General features: G+C 41.0%; 1 long non-coding RNA gene across 3 annotated transcripts in view; it reads left to right on the top strand.

Annotated features, from left to right (window-relative positions):
* LOC112450936 overlaps positions 1–11,970 on the top strand; it is a 51,385-nt gene that overhangs the window by 12,009 nt on the left and 27,406 nt on the right. Inside the window, exon 5 of one of the 3 annotated variants that reach the window (XR_003039667.2) lies at positions 4,601–4,695. The exons of the other annotated variants lie outside the window; for them this stretch is intronic. This is a non-coding gene — a long non-coding RNA (uncharacterized LOC112450936). Of the gene's footprint in view, positions 1–4,600; positions 4,696–11,970 lie in introns of those variants that run through there. 3 annotated transcript variants of the gene reach the window in all.

Below are 11,970 nucleotides of genomic sequence, written 5' to 3' on the forward strand. Positions count from 1 at the left end.
TAAGTCTTCTTGGGCTGCCTGCTAGCTGTCTCTACTTGTTGCGACCCCGGGTTTGATACTTCCTGCGTCTCCATCTTTCAGCACTTATGGTGAAAACACCGGGCCGCGCAGAAAGCCGCTGCCGTAAAGCAGCATCATGTCGCAAAACGGAGGTTCTTCTTATTTATCACTTATATAAACTGAATGTATGCAAAGTGACAACACTAATACATTCGTCGTAGCTTACGTTATGAAATATTTACATGAATCATTGATACAATTATGATAGAAACAATAGAAACGATAGAGACGATAGAAGAAAATATATCACGATAGACACTTTTCTATCGTCCCTACGATATGTATCGTTAAATCGCCCAGCACTAGTTGGCAGCATGAACTCCTCCATATATCTACTTTTTTTTTATTCTCAAAATTTGACACTATGCTGACATGCCTGTTCAGGTGGTGAGAACAGCCTTTTCTTTTTTCTTGCCATATAGAGAAGATGGCTGCCTACCTGTGCCAGAACAGATTTGCTCTGCAATAAGGACATCTCAAAATGAGAATCCAAATCGCATGGATTATTTAAATGAATCTGAATCTAGCATCAGAGCAGGCAGTTTGAGTGACCTTCAACCATCAGGACTGTTAGAGAACAGCTACATTAACGACATCAGGCGCTGCGATGGATCAGCGGTCGGGGGTCTCGTAATCCTGAGGCTGCAGGTTCAAGTCCCGGTTGAATCATGACGGACATTCAAATCATTCATGAGTTCTTTCACTGCGGGGGCTTCTGGAGAAAGGGAGGAGACCAAAAAAAGAAGGCAAGATGGAAGTTGATGCAGAAACACAAGCGACCCCTGTAGGCTGGCTGCTGTAAAAGTAATTTTTGCAGTTCTTTTGATTTATATCGTGCTTTCTTTGCTGCTGTTAGTTCTGATGTATAGTTTATTAGTTATTTGATGCCTAAAAACACCACGATGAGGGATGTTTAGCCCCACATTCCTGCTGCGCAGACTCTAAAACTACAATATGGCGGCTTCAATAAACAGGATATTATGGCTTCACTTAAATAGAGATGCTTCGTTATTTATTAAATTAAATGCAAAGAAATATTCATAGTTTGGCTTTCGAGTTTCTCAGATGCACCTCGTTTGAGTTTTCTTTCTTTGGCAACATATGGAGTCCAGACAACTGCAGCATTTTAAATAGATTTTATTTGCAACAATAGTCAAAAAAAAAGATTCTTCCCCCTTCATGGGACAAACAACCACAAGGCTTTAAAGCATTTACCAGGCCACAAGTGGCTTTGTGATTTTAAAAAAAGAAAAAGCGTAACTGCACCCTGAGGAATAAAGAACAGCCTCCTGGCTTGAAGACGAAATCAGAGACAATTTATTGTCGTTACAGTTCTGTACAAGATTGTGCCAACAACTTCCTGTGTGCAGCAGCAGGTAAACTATAAAACAAAAGTGCAGTAAGAAACAAATGAAGTTGAGAGCCGGCGGTAATAAAGTGCAGGTGATGGAAGGGTTTAGCTTCTGTTTGTGTTCGCTAAATTAAAGAACTGGTTTCCAGTGGTGGAGAATCTGAGACGTGCAAACAAGCTGATCCGACTCATCTGTTAATATTTCCAGCGCTCGATTCAACGTCCCTGGCAAATAAAATCAATAATTCTGGTGAATCTGAAATAAATCAACTCGTTGCGAATGACAGCGGGCTGAAAATCGCGTCTGGATCAAATTTAGAACTGAACACGGAGCCGCGGGAGCACCGAAGACTTGCAGACATGCTGCAGCTTTTATAACTCCCTGATGCTGGAGGGCGGGGGCTCGAAGTAGGGTTTTGTGGACAGCTTATGAACAATTAATATCTTACTTGTTGTTGACGACTCTTTGAATGGCCTCAGCTTGGAGAACAGCTGGTCTGAGCGGGACCGGATCCAAACCATTCCTCTTAAATCTTCATCATGGTTCCGGTGACTGGTTCTGGACTTTCGCTTTAAGATCACACGATTCAGCTGAATAGTTCGAACTTAAAAAAGTTGAATTCTTGTCTTTGTTTGCTCCAAGTTTTGAAGTGAATCAGATCCACGAGCTCCTCTGTAAGCCAGCGAACCGGAGACTCTTCCAGCTTTGATCCATTTTCTTGTACTCTAATTAATTTAGTTCTTGTGAAACATTCATTCTGTTCTTATTGCAGAGTTCTTCCTGTCTGTAGAAACTGAAAGACGTACTGTTGAGTGGGAGGTTAGATTAGGAATCAGTTTGCACAGATAAAAGAGCAGTTTATCGTGATGGAAAAGGCTGAGCAGGAGGTTACAGCAGGAACAAGATTACTCAGCTTCTATTTATACAGAACCTGCATTGTGTCAATGCTCCATTAAGAAATGAATCTCCCTTCAGCTACATGTGCACCTGACACCATCACTAAACGATTCCTTAAACAGCTGGAAACTGAGACAAAGGGATGGATTTTGTCTCAGTTTCTGCAGGACAGACGGGTTGAGATCGGCAGAAAACAGATTTGGTTCGGGGAAACTTTTTTTTGTTTAGTTTTGTATGATCACCGACAGGAAACAGAGTTCATTACAGCCTTTCCACGTTAAAACTCGACCCCCTGGAAGACAAAAAAAAAACGTAAACAAGATCCGGAGCCGTCGCTGCTTTTTCAGGGGCGGAGCTAATTTAAGACGGACTGAGCCAAAGTGACGCCGTCCTGTCGCCCAAAGACGGCTAACAAGGAGAGGAGCACGCGGCGCGACCGACCTGCGCTCGTTTTCTCAGCGTCAGTTCACATTTATGCAGGATAATGAATGCATGTTTTGGAGAAATATTTGTTTTTGTATAGACACTTATTTTTAAGTGTTCATCTACTAAAGCATGCATCTTTTTTTATTCTGTAGCAAAGACGTGCTAAACTTTTCTGTCTGCAGGCAAGAAAACAAAACTGAAAATATGAAAACTAGAAATAAATGAAGTCCTGATTTTATGAGCAATTTAACTACAGTTACCATGGATTTCTAAATATCTGAGGTTAAAAATGTTGAAATCTGACATAAGTACGAGTTAATCTACTGGAAGTAATAAGTTGCTCGTTTGAAATGGACTCCAACTTTTCTTACTTTTTTAAAATCCCCAATTTTTCTTAATCTGTAAAGTAGGAGCATCACAGCACAGCTAGCTGCTACAAATTGTTTTAAAAGTAGTTGGAAAATACTGAAGCAAAGGCTCATGGGAGTTTCAATTTTCATCAATGTTTGCCTCTTGTGCTCTTGTTGAAGCTTTTTTTAAAAACTGCTGACCTTTGTGTTTAAATTACTGATCCTGGGACTGTTTCATGCAAAACGACCTCATATTCTCACACGGCGCGGTAATATCGATCCCATTTCTTTAAATATTCCAGCTGAACAGAAGTAATTAGCTACAGAAACGTCAGCATCTAACCTTCCAGCTGATGCTCTGCTTTTAAAAGTTACTTTTTGGAGCTTATTGAAGACACGTTCTGTGTTTACAGTTCATGGCAGATGGTCTTTAAGGCATCGGTGCAGCGCGTGACGTTGGCGTGTCTCGATCAAGCAGATCTTTTTGTGTGTGTGGCTACAATTGTTCAGTTGAGATTCCGCAAACAGATGTGTACGAAAACGGCGAAGAAGCGGCGCTTCCAGCGATTTGCTTCCTTCACTTGTCAGTTAATCAGTGGGTCAGAGGTTTTCTGAACTGCAGATTTTCACTTCATTACTGTGATTGCCCTGAGAAGGAGACTTAAGGGTTCCCACTGTTTTCACTGGCTCACACACACACACACACACACACATAAAACCCCTTCAGGCCTCTCACTGTCTGCACGGGCAATCGACCTCGTCCAGCCAATTAAAGACGGCGCTTAGTTCCTGATCGATGGATCAGGCCGGGTTAGGCAGCGTGAGGGAAGCGGTGGGTGGCTTTTCAGGAAGATCCACTCCGTGGTCTGAGTTTAGATCCGATGCAACAAAGACTCGTTTCTTTAGGATCAAAATAAATGTGGATAAATGCAGCAGATGTTTGGCGTAAAATACAAATATCTGTCATTGGGGATCCAGTCCAAATGCAAAATGGATTATTATTTTGGCTAAACTTGTGGGGACAATTTATCCCTCATTTTAGCTCAGGTTTGTCTGCAAAAAGTCAAAAAAAAAAAAAAAATTCTGACCGAACATATTGATAACTTCTATAATTTTTACATAATTGCAGTTTAAGGTTTTTCTTTTTTCACGAAAGGTCTTGGAGTATGATAAGCAGTGAAGTTTAATCTGTTGAAATGTTCAGAAATGTTTTTGATTTAAGCTATTCTGTAAAATAAATATGGAGGAGAAATTGTTTGAATCAGAAAGAACATGAAAACGTCTCACATCTCGGACCTTTAGGACTCCTAAATGAACACCGAATACAGCCACCTGAACCCAAACTTATTATTTAGAGCTCTGAATTTTATCTATAAAATGTAGGTGACGTTGTCTTTTCAACCAGACAGATTATTAAAACGACATCCAGTGATAATCCAGCTGACAATTTTCAGTACAAGGATTTTTACATTATTTGAGGCTCAGTTTTTAGTTTTGCTTTTCTCTTTTCCACAGAAATGTTGGGAATCACCACAGCAACCAGAAACTTCTGTTTTTTATTCCTTTTTCCAAATTTTCCATAAAAAATAAAAGTAATTTGGAATAAAAGACATAAACTATAAAGTCTGGAATGTTTTTAAATTTCCATCTTTTTGTTTGTTTTATCAGGATTGCATTTTCGTTGAAATATGCAAATCAGTTTTAATCTTAGTTCTTCCAGCTTGTAATAAGGAACCAAAGAGATTGAGATTCAACAAAAAAAATTTTTTATTATTAGTTCTTCACAGCCAAATACGAGCCAAATTTTATAAATCCGTCTGTTTTCCAGAGTTGTGGCCGGTCAGGATGTGGTACGACAGAGTCTCAGTTTGGATGATTGTCTGTTCGTCACAACTTTGAAACCCCGAAACTCAAAAACTGCTTCCTTTAGCATCAGTTTTCCTCTATTTATAGGCTCACGAAGGAGACCTTGAGCAGAGTTTCTCTCTCGGTGAACGATGGGCGCCTTTTGAAAAATAAATGAACAACATTTGCTGTCAGGCCTTCCTTCAATCAGCAGCTGGTGAAGGAAGGGGGAGGGAGGGTTTTAAGTAAAGAGAAGCTGATCTGTTTTTCTCCCCTTCAGATATCACACCAGTGAGCCTGTCACCCACACAGCCAATATCACAGTCAGTCCACACAGCGGGTTCAGGCGCAGGCCAGGCAGAGAAAACAGGAGGGAGGCAGGTGGAGCTGAGGAAGAGGGAGGGAGGAAGTCAACGAGGGTAAAAATGTGTGACTGCGGCAGGTCCCTGTGGCTCAGAGCGGGGAGACATCCGTGCTTACGGTGCAGGGTTCCTCTCTTAAAGCAGTCACCTCTTTGTTATGACGGTAAAACACGAAAACACGGACTCGGCTGCAGATGGAGAGATTTGGTTAAAATATGAGAGGTGGCAGAGCGGGTAATACGGCGTGGAACCCCTGCAGGGTGAATAAACCAGATCTGACGGGGCTGAACCGGTTCACATTTGTTGGAAAGCAGCGAAGTGCTGCGAGATGCTACGTCAGAGTTTCTCAGCCCAGCGCTTCCAAGGAAGGTGGGATCCAGGTAAACTGTTCTCTGAGCCGCTGATTCACCGACAAGTGAACTGAGTGAACTTCAGTGTCGAAGTTTTCGGACAAATCGTCACCGGGAAAGAAGAAAAACTCGCCAGATTGCAGCATTTGCATCTTTCTCACCTTCCTGCTTTTAAAACATATTTCCGACTCGTGAAAAAGAAAACTGTACAAATGTTCCCGTGGTCCCTCCCACACAGCACCAAGTGTTTCTCTGGAACCCATTAGCGCCGCAGAACGGGCTGTAATTGCAGATAAGTAAATCTTTTCAACGTATGAATGCCCGTTTCTAAAGAACTGACATTCGAACTCCCTTTAAGCTCAATTATCTTTAGATTTAACAATAATGCCGTGCAATCGCTGGCATGGTGCGTAATACAGCTGGTGAAATGGGCATCATTTGGTTTCAGACGGAGAGAGACGCATCAAAGTTTTTAAAAAAGTAACAAAAGCTTTACAGAGCTCAGAGTTATTGGTAAAGAGCAGGGGCGTCAAACCCAGTGACGCAAGGGGGCCAAAATTAAAAATTTGGTCCTGGCCAAGGGCCGATCACGATCAATATTTATTAAAAATTACATAAATTAATTGGTTTTAGATGTATTATGTCAAATCATTCATATAGAAATATCAATGACTTTTTCCCAGTTACAGATTATACAGAATTTAGAGCAAACAGACTTTAATGAACACAGACAAATAGATCAAACTTCAAAAAGCTCATCATTAGCAGTCATTTCTTACGCCTCACTCAGCTTTTAAATGANATCATACAGAAATTAAAACTATATATTGTTGGCTTCTAAGTCACTGTCAAGAGAAAACTTCACTAATTAGGCTCAGTTTTTTTAAGCTAAATAAGAATCAGAGACTCGATCTGAACCAGACTAGAGGGCCGGATGAAATGTTACAGAGGGCCGGATCTGGCCCGCGGGCCTCGAGTTTGACTCGTGTGGTAAAGGGTGATGGGCAGGTTGGGTTAGGAGGGAGCTGGTGCTCATCTCCAGCAGGGGCACACCGTGGACAGGTCGCACGTCCATCGCAGGGACACACGGAGACAACCATTCACGCTCTCACTCACACCTAGGGACAATTTTAGAGTTGCCAAATTAACCTAACGTGCATGTTTCTGGTCTGTGGGAGGCAACCGGAGAAACCAGGTTGGGAAGCGAACCTGTGACCTTCCTGCTGGGAGGCGACAGCTCCAACCACTGTGGCACTGTGCCACCCTCTGATAGTCCTTTTTATTAATCCTATTTCTTTAGTTCCCACAAAGCTGATGTATCTAAATTTATTGCTAAAAATGTAATCCATCATAACTCGCTGTATTCTCCTGTTCCTTGAACGTCGTGTGAAGCTAGTAGAAGTCTGCCTCTGTCAGGACGAAGAGCAGGGTGTGTAAACATACGCATCTGTAAGCAGTTGTCTGATTGGCCCGTTCATCTGACGTGTCCGGGGAAGTGGACTAGTGGTCTTAAAAGATCCTTTTTTTAAAATTTAAGTAAAACTGATGATCAATTCAGGACAAACTAGAAAATAAACAAGGTGAAAATGCTGGAATGATGTGAAAATACTTCCAGACTCACTGCTTTGTTCTTTTTATCAGTCTTGTCTCACTCCTGCATTAGAATGAAGTGGAAGTTTGTTTGTTTTTTTATTTTATTTTTAAAATCAAGGCTAACATTCAGCGTTTTGCAACAGGCAATTAGGGAAAACACTTTTTTTCCTCTGAATTGTTTTACCCATAATGCATCTTAAAATGCATTTGTGCTACAAAATCTGTCTGCGGAACATAAACCGTATAGAAATGCACAAATCCAGCTGGTCTCCGGTTTATCTCTTACAAATAAAAATAGCCGTTCTTTTGCTTGTGTCCAGTGTACCTTTTGGAAAGTCTTAGTCTTATTTCTTTAATTTACTGCTCAGTTTAGTGTTTTTATTTGATAGTAGTCATGGAAAATGTAGCTTTTAGGCTTTAACTATCGAGTAAAATATATATCCCTGAGGATGTAGATAAACTACGATGATGGTCATGTTGTGCAGGTTTTATCTTCATGAGATTTAGTTCAAAGATCAGTTAATAAACTGTCCAAAATAAGATAAATGTTCTTCCAGTTAGCCTCAGTTCCATTATTTTCTATGAAGTTTATAAGCTTCGTCGTTCGTAAATTTGCCAGAAACATGACTTCTTTCAGAGCAGCACTGATTACTCGGAGTGGAAGAATTTCACGCCCGGAAGCTAAAAGTTTTAATTTCTAAAATGTCACTGTTACATGAGTTTTTGCAGTGCAATTAAAATGTTGTTGTTGGTGATCTCAGGACGCTTTTATAATAAATCCTCCCGGTGACTGCTGACTGACGGCTGCAGGATCCTCTGGTTGTCGAAGCCTGAATTCTAAGTAGCTTTTGTTTGTACTTTTATATATTTCCAGATGTTTTGTTGTTTTTGAAAAGCAAGTAAAGTAAAGCTTGACTGGACTGAAATGTTCATCACTGATTTAACAGTTGCCCGTCTTTGAGTCACTTTTTGTAGCGTCTGATCACTGGAGCTCTCTGATCCTGTCCTTTTACGCGTCACATTTTTACCCTTGTCTAAATCTTTCAGTCTCCCGTGCTTCTAATACATCATCTTCAAGAAGCGACTGTTGACTCGCTGCTTAATATATCAAACCTCTGGACAGGTGTCACCGTAAGAAACGATCAGTGTGATCCACTTCACCTGTCAGTGCCTCGAACGTCGGGGCTGACTGATGCGTTCGGCCACAAAGCAAACACTTTGCTTTTTGTAATTGATGCTCAACAGCTGGCTGATATCGTCAGGCGCTGGGCCGGGTCGCAATGATTCGGCGTTGCATCTTTCCAGAACTGAAGAAGATGCTTTCTTCCTCACATGTGGATCTGCAAGAACTGTCTTTTGCTGTACAATCAATTGAGGAATATCTGAAGTCGGACACAAAGTTGCTACCTGATGCACGAGAGTAAAGAGTACCCTAAAGATATATCTAGGCTAAAGATTCCTTCAAAAGAATCGCAGTTTATTCCTTTTTTTTTTTTGTCTTTGATGCCTTTCAGTCAACTTTTTCAGCCGGAGTTCAAGTCTGAATAAAAGAGACGGATGTAGAAAAAAGGAAAAACTCTTAACTATTAGAGTTTGGGGTACTATTAGAAAGTTCAGTACCGTTAGTTTTAGCTTATTTAGCCTTTAGTTTATCTTAGCTCATATTTTAAATATTGTCAGATTCCTAATTGTTGTTTAGTTCAGCTTTAACTTTATCATGATTTTATTTAGATTATTTTAGCTACTATTTTGCTCATGTTTTGATATGTTTAGTTTCATGATTTTACTTAGATTGTCCTATATTTCATTTAGATTATACATGATTGATGGTTTTTTTCTATGTTTGATTATGTACCTGCTGTATTGGATTCTGTTGTGTCTGTATTTTAAAGCGCTTTGGATTGCCTTGTTGCTGAAAGGTTGCTATATAAATAAATAAATCTCACTTCACTTCACTTAAAGGCTCAACTTTGAGTTTGGAAAAAGGACTGGCGGTCGTGTGCGAAATGGGTTGCTATACCTTTTTTTGTTTCCAAAAAGCTTTGTGCCTCAAGTCCAACATGGTTGCTTCAAAAACTGTGTTTTTAAAAGTTCACATGTGGACGAGAAGCGCAAAGATCTTAAAGATCGGTGGGCTTTTAAAGACACAAACGCCAAGATGTTTGGAGGGACTTTCTGCGTCTGAAACCCTGAATAAATTTGGCAGCTTGAAAGCAAACAAACGTGTAGTTTGGTCTAATCTGCCAACAGGAGCTGGATTTGCAGCTGACAGGTTAGTGTGAAATCCACTTTCTTTGGCTTTTAATTAAAAGCGAAATCGGTTTTGTTATAAGCCGTTTCAGAAGCGAGTCTTTAGTTAATTTTAACACCCGAAATGATGAAAAGATCCATCATCAGCCAAAGGAAACTTCAAGGTTTTCTTTGTAAAGTGTGACGTTTTATCTGGTGCACAGGTTGGATCGGAGTTTTAGCTTTTAACATCAGACACAAACGCTCATTATGGACTCGAGTTTGACATTTGATCGTCTTTTGTTAAACGCAAAAATGATCATTTCAAGACAAGTGGGGACGAGCTGCAGAAAAATGCTTTAAACGCTGATTAGGCGGTTAAAAAAATGTCTATTTAAGGCCTAAAATTCATCTGAAGTATGAAATATTCTTTGAAGGAATCACCAGCCCACAGTTTAGGATTAATATTAGCTAATGACCCCAAGATAACTTAGTTTTAACTTGTTTTATTGAAGGAGAAGTCATCGTTTCAGCTGTTTGAGGCCTGAAGTGTTTGATCAGTTTAAATTGTTTCCACTGGAGCAGATATTTCTGTTTGGATGTCGGCAGAAAATGTTGTCCCCTGGAATCACACAAGCCTTTATTATTACTGGAGTTACGAACTAACGCGACATAAATCACACGTCTGCAGTTTGGTCACCGAAACAAAGGACTTCCACTCCTCATAAACTCCAGTTTCGCCCTCTGGCGTATCGCGGTTTGTCTGTGAGACGCTCCATCTATGTTGTATGTGAAAATAAATGTCGCCGGAGTGCGGCGCGGTGACTCGTGATAAATGTTTGGCTGCCGCGCCTCCATTCTGTCCTCCCGGTGGCCTTTCCTCCTCTCCTTCCACTCTTCATCAGCGTCTCGCTCGTTTTTAAACATTCTTCGTCACCTCCTTTCTTCGCTGCTCCTTGCGTAGATTGCTTCCAAACGCTTGCTGTTCTTTGCAACCCACACAAACCCAGTCGCACCTTTCCCCCCCTCCCGTCTCCGTTTAATTGCTGGCTCTGTTAGCGGGGATATTTTCCCAGACAATACCTCTGAAGGTGGCGAGCCAAGCCGGCCGAACGAGCGATCTCTCCATCCCTCGTCGCACGGAAGGCACAGCTCTGGCACTCCCACTGACTGAGATGAATGAATTCAATATATCTCCCTTTTGAAGCACAGATGACCTCCCGATATGGCTCTCTGTCTCTCCATCGTATGAAGCTTTTTATTTTTTCCTGCTCTTGCTTGTGAAATCTGGGGGTGTGTGTGTGAAGGGATTTTGACAGCGACTAATTTGTTTTGCAGCATGACGCGGCTCATGTATATCTTTGTCCAGAAAGATGCAGCCACATTTTCGCCCCCCCCCCCGGCCCTTTTATCGTGGCTAGATAGCGCTTATCGAGGGTGTTTGTTTGTGTGCAACCTTGCTTGTTAATAGTGGAAGCAACAAGCTGTGCTCATTTTGTTGCAGCTTTATAAAAGGGATGAATAAATAAAATTATAATTTGTTTCTTGATGTAAGAATACGTGCCTTGAGGGAACTGATCCTTTCTCTGTTCGGAGTGTATAGCGCGAGCTCTGCGTTGCCTCTGGGACGGGTCGAGACATGGCGGGGGGGGTATAACTTAAAACTACTTCAATTCAAACAGAATTCCTTTGTTTTAGCCGCGCAGCCTTGTTCGTGCATGCAAACAGCCTGGATGTGTGGCAGTATATTATGATGATGTGCCGCCGTGGTGAAGTAAGCCACAGTGACCCCTCTCTTATTTCCTTCCTTATTGGATCTAGAGCTCTCCTGAGACGGCGCAGACGTTAATGCCCCCGGTCATTTTTCTGTCCCTTATAACAGACCGTCCCAGGGTGCTATGTAAGTCCTACTTAATTAGGCCTCAAATTGGTTGGATTTATGCTTATCCAGACGCCAAAATGTCTTTTATTGGGTATTTATCCCATGAGGTTAGGACCACACAGATCAAATTGCACTAATTCAGGCTCAGACACACAGCTAACTGCTCTGCTTTATACTGTATGCTCTCCAAACAAATTCACTGTAAAAAACGCTGAAACCCTAAACTGAGCCTTTTTTTAGAGGTGGAATCTTATTTAATTACTCTACAACCATCAGGGCCATGAAGCTGTAGTTGAGATACTTTGAAGTATTGCTGGGCGATATGGAAAAAATCCTATATCACGATATGGATAATTTTATATCACGATAATGATATATATCACGATATACCCCAATTACGTACGTTGTCAGTTATTCTCTGAAAAATATGAAAAAATAATCTAATTTTTTACCTTTTTTCAAGCTTTATTTCGAAGTGACATTTAACTGAACTTTCACAGATGAGATCTGCTGCATTTTAGTGCAGCAACATATATGGACCTGTTAGACGTAACAGTATCAAATGACAACAGACTCCATTATCTTCGGCCGGCTATAGTTTCACTTTTCACAACTTTCCCGGCT

This window comes from Kryptolebias marmoratus, linkage group LG7, assembly GCF_001649575.2.
Source record: "Kryptolebias marmoratus isolate JLee-2015 linkage group LG7, ASM164957v2, whole genome shotgun sequence".
Classification (NCBI taxonomy): Eukaryota; Metazoa; Chordata; class Actinopteri; order Cyprinodontiformes; family Rivulidae; genus Kryptolebias; species Kryptolebias marmoratus.